The 12,963-nt window shown below is 40.4% G+C and overlaps 1 pseudogene; it reads left to right on the plus strand.

The window, feature by feature from the left end:
* The first annotated feature begins 649 nt into the window (after window positions 1-649).
* LOC115190893 (sodium-coupled monocarboxylate transporter 2-like) lies at window positions 650-7,128 on the plus strand (annotated as a pseudogene).
* Window positions 7,129-12,963: the final 5,835 nt, after the last annotated feature.

The following is a 12,963-nucleotide window of genomic DNA, read 5'->3' on the forward strand; positions in this document are numbered from 1 at the left end:
TGACACCTACTCTACCATACCCCGTTCAAAGGCACTTCGATGTTTGCTTGTCTATTCACCCTCTGAATGACACACATACATGACTCAAGGGTTAAACATCCTTCTGTCTCCTCTCCTCTGAATTTAACAAGTGAATAAGGGATCATAACTTTCACCCGGATTCACTGGTCAGTCTATGGCATGGAAAGAGTGTATATATTTTGAGATCTGGCCTCGGACCCTCTGCAGTACCCTACTTTGAGAACCCCTTGTAAGGGCTGTCGTGAGAGAGAGTAGACCAAGGTGCAGCGGAGTTAGTGTTCATCATTGAATATTTAATAAAGAAAGAACACTATACAAACAAAACAAGAAAACCGACAGCCAAACAGTCCTGTCAGGTGCAAAACACTAACAGAAACAATCACCCACAAAACCCAAAGGGAAAACATGCTCCTTATGTGTGACTCCCAATCAGCAACAACGAACTTCAGCTGTGCCTGATTGGGAGCCACACACGGCCCAAAACAAAGAAATACAAAAACATAGAAACAGAACATAGAACGCCCACCCAATGTAACACCCTGGCCTAACCAAAATAAAGAACAAAAAACCCCTCTCTATGGCCAGGGCGTTACACACCTGCACTTAATGAATACGACTATTCCCTCAGCTTTGACCCTGACCCTCTGAGACGTCATACGTTCTGGACCATCTCTATTGGGGGAACCTTCACCTGGCTGGGCATCTACGGGGTTAACCAGTCAACTATACAGAGATGCATCTCCTGCAAAACAGAGACACACGCCAAACTGTAAGCATATTCCTTCACTAAAGACATATACCGTTTTCACACTGCTGAGCCGAGCCGAACTAACCTGGCTTGCTTTATGCATCCGCCATAGTTGAAACTAGCCTACCATCCAGAGCCGACACATGTGTTTTTCAGAGTCCACTCTAACAAAGTGCTACTCTTATCTATGGTCCATCGAGACGGATCTGGACAACTGCAACACTATACTGTATACCTTTTATTATTAAGAGTGTCTGTATGGAACAGTCGGGATACTTAATATCACTACCCAGCCTGGCTACCTTTGTCTGCTATCCACGTGTCAAGGCTGAGTTACTGTAAAGTACTTTGTGAAAAAGAGCTCTATACATTTAGTTGTGATTTTCAGTATCGTTTGTCTGTCATCCATATTCTCAGAGCTCTGTACTTCAACCTGCTGGGTCTGCTGGTCATCCTGGTGTGTGCGGTGTTCTCCGGTCTCATTATGTATGCTTTCTACGCCAACTGTGATCCATGGACCGCCCAGTCAGTCACAGCACCAGACCAGGTTACTAGTACAATCCTTAATTATCTCTGTTTGTCCCTTTATACAGTCACAGCACCAGACCAGCACAAAGCACCACTTTTCCCTCAAAAGGTTTGATATTTATCAAATATGAACTTGACAGGAAAGTGTTCGTATCTCAGGCCGGAGCGTAGCACAACTTGTAGTGGTTGAAGAACTGTATTTACAAGCAAACGTTGTTATTTTGGGGTGAAATGAATTAAAATAATGGTAGGTTAATAAAAACATTAAAATGTAGGCTAATGATAAAGTCTAATTTTGTTATACAGGCCTAAATCATAATCATATTTTCTGACATGACTGCTAGCTACACAACAAATATTAGGTTACCATTCATCCAATAGCCAATTACGCTTGGTTACCATTCATCCAATAGCCAAGCACGCTTGGTTGCCATTCATCCAATAGCCAATTACGCTTGGTTACCATTCATCCAATAGCCAATTATGCTTGGTTACCATTCATCCAATTGCCAATTACGCTTGGTTACCATTCATCCAATTGCCAATTATGCTTGGTTACCATTCATCCAATTGCCAATTATGCTTGGTTACCATTCATCCAATAGCCAATTACGCTTGGTTACCATTCATCCAATAGCCAAGCACGCTTGGTTACCATTCATCCAATAGCCAATTACGCTTGGTTACCATTCATCCAATAGCTAAGCACGCTTGGTTACCATTCATCCAATAGCCAAGCACGCTTAAAGGAAATAGACTGGTAGCCTAGACGATATGATAGGCTGCGGTATTGCTGTGACCGAGAAAGGAGCATGATGTCATAGCCTTTTTAATGTCAGAGCCTATACACAAATACAATATGGCTCTGATTTATCAGTGAAAACAGGCGTCTGATTTATCAATTAAAACATGCGTCTGATTTAAGAGCAAGAAACAGGCAGGAACAGGGGAAACAAACGCTGGTAGGTTTCACGAACAAAACGAACTGGCAACAGATAAACAGAGAACACGGGTATAAATACACAGGGGATTTTTTTATTATAACTAGGCAAGTCAGTTAAGAACAAATTCTTATTTACAATGACGGCCTACCGGGGAACAGTGGGGTTAACTGCCTTGTTCAGGGGTAGAACAACATATTTTTACCTTGTCAGCTCGGGGATTCGATCCAGCAACCTTTCAGTTACTGGCCCAACGCTCTAACGACTAGGCTACCCACCACCCCAAAATAATAATGGGGAAGATGGGCTGGATGGGGTTGGAGACGAGCACAAAGACAGGTAAAACAGATCAGGGTGTGACACCTGGTTACTGTTTATCCTTTCTACACCAATAAGTGTCTCTGGTTGTGTTCCATGTCACTCTATTCCCTGTATAAAGTAGGGCACTACTTTTGACCAAAGCCTCATTGGCGCTGGTCAAAAGTAGTGCACTATAAAGGGAATAGGGTGCCGTTTGGGACACAGACTCTGTTCTATTTCTAGCCCTAATTCAGTCGTCTTCTCCAATTCTAACTCTGTCACAGCACAAACCAAACCAACCAAGTAGGTCACTACTGTCTAATTAGTGGGTCTGTTCTATATCAAATCAAATTATATTCGTCACATACACATGTTTAGCAGATGTTGTTGCGGGTTTTTTTTGCGAACTGCTTGTGTTTCTAGCTCCGACAGTGCAGTAATATCTAACCCTTAAATTCACATCTGGTCATTAGTGTTTACAGAGTTCGGGTGAATTCCATTTCAATTCAGGAAGTGACATTGAAATGGAATTGATTCCAACCCCGGTGTCTAGTGGCCTACGTTGATACAGTCTCCAGTGTTTGTGTCCAGTGCTCTGCTACCCAGTACTCATGAACTTCACCTTATGTCTCTACTCATGCCATGACCTTTTCACTCTGTGTCTCTACAGCTCATGCCATGACCTTTTCACTCTGTGTCTCTACAGCTCATGCCATAACCTTTTCACTCTGTGTCTCTACAGCTCATGCCATAACCTTTTCACGCTGTGTCTCTACAGCTCATGCCATAACCTTTTCACGCTGTGTCTCTACAGCTCATGCCATGACCTTTTCACGCTGTGTCTCTACAGCTCATGCCATGACCTTTTCACGCTGTGTCTCTACAGCTCATGCCGTATTTTGTCATGGAGATTCTGGGCGATTATCCTGGTCTTCCAGGGCTGTTTGTTGCCTGTGCGTTCAGTGGAACACTCAGGTTAGAGGAATCACTGTGTGGATCATTTTAAATTGTTTAGGGATGGTTTTTCCCAAAGCCTTCGTAGCTAAAGTAGGATGTTATTTGCTCCACAATGCAGCCACAAGAGAGTAATTGTAAAATCAGTGTTTTGGAAGGTCAATCTTCAATGCATTTACTAACCAAGTCTTTGGGAAAACCCAGCCCAGAATGACATTGTCTTGCATTCATTGAACTCTAACTTAAGTACAGTATTTATTAGGAGATCTCAACTAATTCCCAGTCTATGCCTCTCTCAGTACTGTGGCAGCCAGCATCAATGCCCTGGCCACGGTGACCTATGAAGACTTTGTTAAGCAGTGTTGTACTAACCTCTCCAACAAAGCCAGCGGCTGGATCAGCAAAGGACTGTGTAAGAATAACCCCCAGTTATTACTATAATAGAATAACTCCCCAGTTATTACCATAGTAGAATAACTCCCCAGTTATGACCATAGTAGAATAACTCCCAGTTATGACCATAGTAGAATAACTCCCCAGTTATTACTATAATAGAATAACTCCCCAGTTATTACCATAGTAGAATAACTCCCCAGTTATTACTATAATAGAATAACTCCCCAGTTATTACCATATTAGAATAACTCACAGTTATTACCATAGTAGAATAACTCCCCAGTTATTACTATAATAGAATAACTCCCCAGTTATTACCATAGTAGAATAACTCCCCAGTTATGACCATAGTAGAATAACTCCCAGTTATGACCATAGTAGAATAACTCCCCAGTTATTACTATAAGAATAACTCCCCAGTTATTACTATAATAGAATAACTCCCAGTTATTACAATAATAGAATAACTCCCCAGTTATTACCATAATAGAGTAACTCCCAGTTATTACCATAATAGAGTAACTCCCAGTTATTACCATAATAGAATAACTCCCCTGTTATTACCATAGTAGAATAACTCCCCAGTTATTACCATAATAGAATAACTCCCCAGTTATTACCATAATAGAATAACTCCCCAGTTATTACCATAATAGAATAACTCCCCAGTTATTACCATAATAGAGTAACTCCCAGTTATTACCATAATAGAATAACTCCCCTGTTATTACCATAGTAGAATAACTCCCCAGTTATTACCATAATAGAATAACTCCTCAGTTATTACCATAATAGAGTAACTCCCAGTTATTACCATAGAGTAACTCCCAGTTATTACCATAATAGAATAACTCCCCTGTTATTACCATAGTAGAATAACTCCCCAGTTATTACCATAATAGAATAACTCCCCAGTTATTACCATAATAGAATAACTCCCCAGTTATTACCATAATAGAGGCCATAAATTGGAGCCCAGCTTGTGCAAAAATAATGCCAACGTACACATTCTACCATCTTCACCTCTGCAGGTATTGTGTTCGGCGTAGCCTGCACCACTATGGCAGTTGCTGCATCCTACATGGGAGGGATTGTACAGGTAAACACCGTCCCTATTAGTGTTTGAATGACTAGTACACGTACGGAGCTGATGCCTATGTGATTAATACGTCTTGATGTGTGCTTGCTTCCCAGGCAGCTCTGAGTATCCATGGTATGTGTGGTGGTCCCATGCTGGGCCTCTTCTCTCTGGGAATCATCTTCCCCTGGACCAACTCTATGGTCAGAAAATAGCTCTTTGTTTCCGCCACGGCGCTTCCAGACAGATTAAGCCTAGTTTCTGGACTAAGAAACTATAAGAATAATGAATGATTAAGAACTAGGCTTAATCCAAGAAACTGATCTTTGAAAAGAGAGTTTTGGTAAACCAAAAAAACAAACAATTCTACATACATATACATTCAATAAATTCAGTCATCAAGTAACTGATTATCTTTCTCAATTCAGTCCCTGTGCTGTACTGGTTGTCTTCAGGGAGCAGCATGTGGTCTGATAGTGGGCGTCGTCCTTGTCGTTCTGGGCCATATGTTAACATAAGTTATTATAAGCCTTACTATGGGACATTATAAAAGGCTCATACATGCTTATAACAAGTTGTAAAACGTTAAACCTGAAGGCTGTATAAAGTGTTACTGTAACTTGTTGACGTCTGCCTTCAGGGAGCAGCCGGCGGTCTGACACTGGGCATCGCCCTGTCGTTCTGGGCGGGTGTTGGAGCCTTCATCTACCCTGCTCTAGACATCAACACTAGACCTCTGTCTCTCAGTATAGAGGGATGTCTTCAAACAAACTCATCTGACCCCACCACCAGTGTTCCACCTTCTTACCTGGATCCTACCGCTCTACCATCAAGGTATAGTATAGTCTCTGTGACCAGGGCCATGTTCAGTTTGGGAGAAAATGTACTAAAAAGGATTTAATGGAAACGTTTAATCTGTGTTGTTATTGGACAAGTTCAGGTTGTGCCTGACCCTCTTCAAGATATTTAAAAACGATTTCTCCCCGCTGAACACAACCCACATTTACTAAGCTGTGATGCACTAAATGTATCGTATTATGTACAGTACATATATACGTATATATACACCTCTCTAGGATCTTTGAGACAGTTTGCTACAGCAGGAAAATAATCCTGCAGCAACAGGAAATTTGAATCATTATTTTGATTATAATTAATAAGACATTTTTTTTGGTAGGGGTTGATACATTTTTCATTAGGGCAAATAAAGTTTGACATTTTAAAAGTGGAAATTACAAACGTCAGAAGCCTTTTAGAAACCTTGAATACACTACACATGTACATTTTCTGTTGTGCAGGAATATTCTCACAAACAAAAGAGTAATCAAATTAAGACGACATTGGATTTCTCATACTTTACATCCAAGTGATTTGTAGTTAGGTTTGTAAAATTCCAGTAATTTCCCCACATTTTTTAGGTTTTCCAGAAATCCCAGTTGGAAAATTCCAAGAGGATAGAATAAACAATACATTCGTTATTCTCCAACTGTCACGTTCTGACCAGTAAAGGGGTTATTTTTATTGTAGTTTGGTCAGGACGTGGCAGGGGGTGTTTGTTTTATGTGGTTCAGGGTTTGTTGGGATATGTGTTTATGTAGAGGGGTGTTTGTTCAGAGTATTCCGGGGTTTTTGGTTATGTTCTATGTTTTGTATTTCTATGCTCTGTCTATGTTGTGTATTTCTTTGTGTTGGCCTGCTATGGCTCTCAATCAGGAACAGCTGTATATCGTTGTTGCTGATTGGGAGTCATACTTAGGTAGCCCTGTTTTCACCTGTCATTAGTGGGAAGTTGTTTTGCACTGCTAGGGTTAGCCTGCAAAGCTGTTTAGCTGTTGTTCTTTTTGTTACGTGTTGAAGTTTATTAAAATAAAAGTTAAAATGAGCACTCAACCCGCTGCGCCTTGGTCTACTCCCTTTGACAACCGTTACACCAACTAGGATTTCTGGAAAACCTGGGAATTCTGGGATAGTTAGCAACATTTTGCAACCTTATTTTGTAGGCTATCTTGTGGACAACAGAATATTGTGACTCCTCTGTCCTCCACAGGTCATCCCTGGCTGACCGCTGGTACTCCATGTCCTATCTGTACTATAGCGCTGTTGGATTTTTTAGCCACCGTTAATGCTGCCTGCTCATCTCCTTCATCACATGTACTGCTGGCCTGCTCATCTTCATCACAGGTACTGTGTGTCTGCAGCGTAGACACATCACAGGTACTGCTGGCCTGCTCATCTTCATCACAGGTACTGCTGGCCTCATCTCCTTCATCACAGGTACTGGTTGCAGCGTAGACATACAATTAGAACCATAGAATGGTTTCCCTGTGGCTCAGTTGGTAGAGCATGGTGTTCGCAACGCCAGCATGGTGTGTGCAACGCCAGGGTTGTGGGTTCGATGCCCACGGGGGGCCAGTACAAAAAAAAAATGTATGAAATGTATGCATTCACTACTGTAAGTAAGTAAGATATAGATGTACTATTGTAAAGTGGTTGTTCCACTGGATATCATAAGGTGAATGCACCAATTTGTAAGTCCGCTCTGGATAAGAGCGTCTGCTAAAGGACGTAAATGTAAAAAAAAAAAAAGTAAAATGATTCATCAGCACCAACATTAGATGACAGAATCAAATATTTACATTTACATTACATTTAAATATACTTTTTTTAAAAAACGGGTAGATCCTGGATGCTGATTGGACGAGCAGCTTTCAAAATGTTATTTTGCTGCTGTGCTCGTCTCCTGAAATGACGTCATTGGAATATAAGGATCTGTTGTTAAGAATAGACATCAGGTCATTCCAGAGCCCCCGTCGACTATTATACGGTCCTGTGGTCCTGCTGCAAGACACCTCGGAGGAGACATTAATCAACAGGAAGTGGTCATAGAGAACAGGAATCAATGGCTACTGTCTGAAAGACATGGGAAAGTGGTCTAAACCTCTTGACTTATGTTGCTTGTTGTTCCAGTAATCACATTGCCTGTCTGTCCTGTCTGTCTGTCTGGTCTGTCTGTCTGTCTGTCTGTCTGTCTGTCTGTCCTGTCCTGTCTGTCTGTCTGTCTGTCTGTTCTGTCTGTCGTCTGGTCTGTCTGTCTGTCTGTCGGTCTGTCTGTCAGCAAAGGTTCAACACACACCCTGTCTGTCTGTCTGTCTGTGTGGATTTAACTACATCTTGCTATAGATTATGTCCCTAATTCGCATGGTACTTTCCACAAAGGCCATTTAGAAAAGCATTGATTATATGTACAACTGTACTGAGAATGACTGATTAATGATCTCATTCATTACTGAATGACCAGGAGGGAAAGTCTATTTGGCAGACATATTATATGGTGTGCCATGTATTTACTGCAGTTAAGTCTAACGGTTGTCAGTATACCACATACCTACCAGCCATCCCAGCTAGCACACAGTGTTCCTGTAACATCCCTTATAAAAAAAAACGTTCTCATTTCGTTATTTGAATTCCAAATTTTCCCACAACATTCTGGGAACCATATTTAATTCATTAGCTGGGATGTGTCATTCTCTGAACTTGAAAGTGGTATCTATCTTCTTTCGAACTCTGACAGGACCCACCAGGAGTCGAGACGTGAAACCGTGGCTCCTACGACCGGTGTGTAACTCTTCTGCTTTTGGTCAAAGAAGTACAAGAAAGATGTGCTGGTGTGGCGTCAACCACGAGTTAAAACAGGTGAAAAGAGACATAAGACAGACATGCTCACTTTTATTACCACGCTTACATATCGGAATACAATATAACATAGCATAACCAGCATGGCCATACAAGGACCTTGTTAGCCAAACAACATTAGGACATGTAGCATCTGATCCTAGAAAAAAAGTGGTAATATAAATCAAATCAAATTTATTTGTCACATGAGCCCGAATACACAGGTGTAATGCTTACTTATAAGCCCTTAACCAACAGTTTTAAGAGAAGCGTTAAGAAATATTTACTAAATAAATTAAAGTAAATCATTTAAAAATAAATAAACACAATAAAATTAAAATAAGGAGGCTATATACAGGGGGTACCGGTATCGGGTCATATGCGGGGGTACAGGTAGTCACGGTAATATGTACAATATGTACATATGTACATGGCTCAACGCGTTCTAGCACTCCTTGTGGCGGGCTGGATGCCTGCAAGCTGACTTCGGTTGTCAGTTGAACGGTGTTTCCTTCCGAACATTGGTGCGGACCGGCTTCCGGGTTAAGAAGCGTGGTTTGGCGAGTCATGTTCAGAGGACGCATGACTCGACCTTCACCTCCCGTTGGGGAGTTGCAGCGATGAGACAAGATCAAAATTGGGGAGAAAAAAGGGGTAAAAAAACCCGAATTAATACATTTTAAATAAAGTAATTTAGCTTGTCTGGTAGGCTTCCCTTTGTAGTCCGTATAGTTTGCAAGCCCTGTCACATCCGACGAGCGTCAGAGCCGACGTAGTAGGATTCAATCTTAGTCCTGTATTGACGCTTTGCCTGTTTGATGGTTGGGCGGCGGGCATAGCGGATAGCGTAGCGCATAGCTGTAATTACAGTAGTACTACACAGGTATGTGAGAAACCAATGCTAAGTCTTACCAATAAAGTGCATATGTTCAGCCTGGGTCTAGTATGACATCTCAATACCTCTTTCTTTTGTCTACTAGGACATGGAGTGCCCAGACGCAGATACTGTTAACGATGAAGGTCCCTTTGTCAAGAAGATATCGGCAGAAAGGGGGATGAAGAGGAAAATACAGCCTGCCAAAAACTGTTATAACCTGCAAGAGAAAGCACATGACACGCTGGCTTTACCGAAGACACAAAGTCTTTTAAAAAGCCATAGAACCAGAATGACTAATTACTGTAATATAATACTTACTGTAATATAATACTTACTGTAATATAATACTTACTGTAATTCTGTGTGTATGTTAAAAGCATTATAATGTTTAGTCTCTGAAAGGTAATAAAATGCTTAGATTGGTGACTACATGATAAAAGCAGTAACATCCACTCACTGACCAATTCTCTGCTTCAGTCTAAGCACACATTCTGTGTGTTCCAAATGGCACCCTTTCATTGGGGCCCTGGTCTAAAGTAGTGCACTATATAGGGCCCTGGTCTAAAGTAGTACACTATATAGGGAATAGGGTTCTATAGCGCTCTGGTCTAAAGTAGTGCACTATATAGGGAATAGGGTGCCATTTGGGACACAGACACTTTACAATACTGTAAAACCTGGCGGAAGCAATCAAGAGTGCAGGTGTTTTCATGTACTCCAGGAACACAAAACGAGGTGTGAATATGAATCTACTTCCTGGAACACAAAACGAAGCGTCAATATGAATCTACTTCCTGGAACACAAAACGAAGCGTGAATAAGAATCTACTTCCTGGAACACAAAACGTGGCGTGAATATGAATCTACTTCCTGGAACACAAAACGATGCGTGAATATGAATCTACTTCCTGGAACACAAAACGAGGCGTGAATATGAATCTTCTTCACACACTCAAACAAAAAGAACATTCCGAACAGTTGATTCAAAAGATAAATCCATGATTTATTACAGAAAAAAGTGTGATTGATATCTGATTATATTCCATCTTATTTAAGCATGTTTTTCCATGTATACAGTGATGATGAGATAACAGTGTTCAGTGTTGCTGGCACCTCATGTTAGAACAATTGATGACATGGTATAGATAGTAAATCCAAGGTCTACTGGGCTTCCGCAGGGGCGGTTTCAGTGACATTAAGACTAATCCTGGAATAAAAAGCATTTATTTTTATGGTGACTCCATTGATCTAGCTTTTTGGTCCAGAACTAAGCTTCACCTGTGTCCGGGAAACCGTCCCCCCCAAAAAATTGCAAGAGACTCAACTAAAACCGTTCTAATTCCCATGACCCACCACATTCATTTGATCTTTTTCATTCATCCTTTTTAACCTGGTGAGTCCAAAAACAATATAAACAAAATATTTTCAGCCAGATTCCGTATTAAGCTTCAAACGAGGAAGGTTTTGCTGCATCCGTCCTAGAAACATGACTAAGCTTTATGACGACGTATAAAAAACAAAATGCAACAAAATGCTCTTCTTCAAAAACGTCTTGGGAAGAAATACTATCAATCAGTACTTTAATAAATCAACAATCTATTATCTTGATTGATTAACATCATGTATGATCAATCACGATGAAATAAGAAACTATTTTCTTTTAACAGAATAGAGACACATTGCTTTCCAAGGCTTGTTGATTTAACACAGGTAAACTCTGGCTAAAAGCAGTCATGCATAGATTTACAATAACCAATCACATCGAAGGGAATATGTTTTCTGACCCAACCACATCGAAGGGAAGATGTTTTCTGACCAACCACATCGAAGGGAAGATGTTTTCTGACCAACCACATCGAAGGGAAGATATTTTCTGACCAATCACATTGAAGGGAAAATATTTTCTGACCAATCACATCGAAGGGAAGATGTTTTCTGACCAACCACATCGAAGGGAAGATATTTTCTGAGCTTGAACATTCCTTAGTCAATCAATCCAAAAACCCACACAATCTCAATCAATTCCATATAACTGGACTTTACATGAGGAAACAAACATAGCTACATTTAGCAATATTGTTTTTAACTGTATTAAATGTATTAAAAAACATCAGACTACACATGATGTACTGGTATGGTTCTGGTATGGCTCTGGGCTAGCTATATGTGATTATAATACCGTCAACTCTGGTATGGTTTCTGGTATGGTTCTGTATGGTTCTGGTATGGTTCTGTATGGTTCTGGTATGGTTCTGTATGGCTCTGGTATGGTTCTGTATGGCTCTGGGCTAGCTATATGTGATTATAATATCAACTCTGGTATGGTTCTGGTATGGCTCTAGGCTAGCTATATGTGATTATAATAACATCAACTCTGGTATGGTTTCTGGTATGGTTCTGGGCTAGCTATATGTGTTCATTTGATACAATAAATTAACAAATCATGCTTTTTAACTTCAATTTAAGGATCTTGATCGTCTGACTTATGACTGGCGGTGCGTCATAGTCCTGCAAACGCTAGAGTGCAAAAAATATTTTAAAAAGCAGAAGAATACCTATCGATTGATTCTAAGGAACGATGATAAAAAAGTGAATCTGCCAAACATTCAGAGGACACGTTTTACATTCATAGAAATATGATTACTAGAATGGGAAAAGCCCATGAGAACAGGGAAGATTGAAAGGGAATTTCGGTTCTACTAATTATATTTCTATGGTTACATTGCCTTGATTTCAGGTACAGAGAAGTGAACGTCATGCTGATCAATTGCATTCAGAATCGCTACAAAAATATTACACACAATCATAATAATACATTTGAAAAGTTTATACATAGGAAAAAGTAAAACAGTTTAATAGAAAGTGTATATACAGAACACAGCAAAGTAAAATAGAAAATAACAGTTAAACATGAAATAATGTACAATAAAAGTAACAACAAGTAGAGTTGCAAAATTCCAGCAACTTTCCCAAAATTCCCAGACATTTTCAGAGAAAATCCTGTTTAAAAACAAGTGAAGTAAATTATTTGTCCCGATCAAGACAGTCTGTAATCCCCTTAAAGACACAGTCTGTAATTCCCTTAAAGCCACAGTCTGTAATTCCCTTAAAGCCACAATCTGTAAATTCCCTTAAAGCCACAGTCTGTAATTCCCTTAAAGCCACAGTCTGTAATTCCCTTAAAGCCACAGTCTGTAATCCCCTTAAAGCCACAGTCTGTAATCCCCTTAAAGACAGTCTGTAATCCCCTTAAAGCCACAGTCTAATTGTCTGTTTAAAAGTATGCACAAATGAAGGCGTTCCAGCGTTCCACTCCACTAAAGCTTCTAAAGCACAGCACAAATGCCATAAATCTTAACGCTGGGATGTGGTTGGCCTCTGGGCCTTCAGGACTGTATGTGTGGCTGGTCTCTGGGCCTTCAGGACTGTAAGTGTGGCTGGTCTCTGG

This window comes from Salmo trutta, unplaced genomic scaffold, assembly GCF_901001165.1.
Source record: "Salmo trutta unplaced genomic scaffold, fSalTru1.1, whole genome shotgun sequence".
Lineage (NCBI taxonomy): Eukaryota > Metazoa > Chordata > Actinopteri > Salmoniformes > Salmonidae > Salmo > Salmo trutta.